Genomic DNA, 752 nt, shown 5'->3' on the forward strand with positions numbered 1-752 from the left:
GCTCCAGGCAGGAGTGACACAGGGAGGTCTTCCCCCGAGCACACATGTGCCACTTAAGAAAGGAGCTGGGTTTTAATCCGACTCCTGGCTTGGCCACGTGGCTTGCCTTTTATGCAGGCTCGTTGCCTGGAGACAGGATGCTTGGATTCCCGCACTCTCACATGCAGATCCAGGGAGGGGTGAGTGACCTCATTTAAATAAAGAGGCCCTAGTTATACCCAAGCTCTGGTGTCCGTGTCGTTATTTCCTTGCTTCTCCCTCTATCCGCAACTGGATATGTTCCCATCTCCTAAAGGGTCTTTTCCAGATGAAAGCCATCTTTTACTTCATTCCTGGAACTGAACTTCAGTGATGCTTCCGGCATCCAACTCTGAGGCCGATTCAGATCCTGGTAATTCCCTTCTCCATTTTTCCTGTGACTCCCCTTAAATTGTAATGGGGCTCTGGTTGACAACTGAAGATCAACCGGCTCTGCTGTAAAAACTGATAATGGAGCTGCAGGGCACAAATTACATGTATTGTGCCGATCCAGGTGCTCCTTTTATTTGACCATAAAGTGCATTTCATGGAATAGTTCCCTGGTTTGCTTTACAAAATAATAATAATTAAAAAAAATGCATAGGGGGCACTTTGCAATGAGCTACATGGAAATCTGAAAGTTGGGTTTTGCATTCTGTCAACAGTAAAAGATTGGATCTAATGAGGCTACTTGCTTATAACATGCCATTCATGGGTAAATAGGCATAACACTT

Source organism: Elgaria multicarinata, chromosome 7 (assembly GCF_023053635.1).
Source record: "Elgaria multicarinata webbii isolate HBS135686 ecotype San Diego chromosome 7, rElgMul1.1.pri, whole genome shotgun sequence".
Classification (NCBI taxonomy): Eukaryota; Metazoa; Chordata; class Lepidosauria; order Squamata; family Anguidae; genus Elgaria; species Elgaria multicarinata.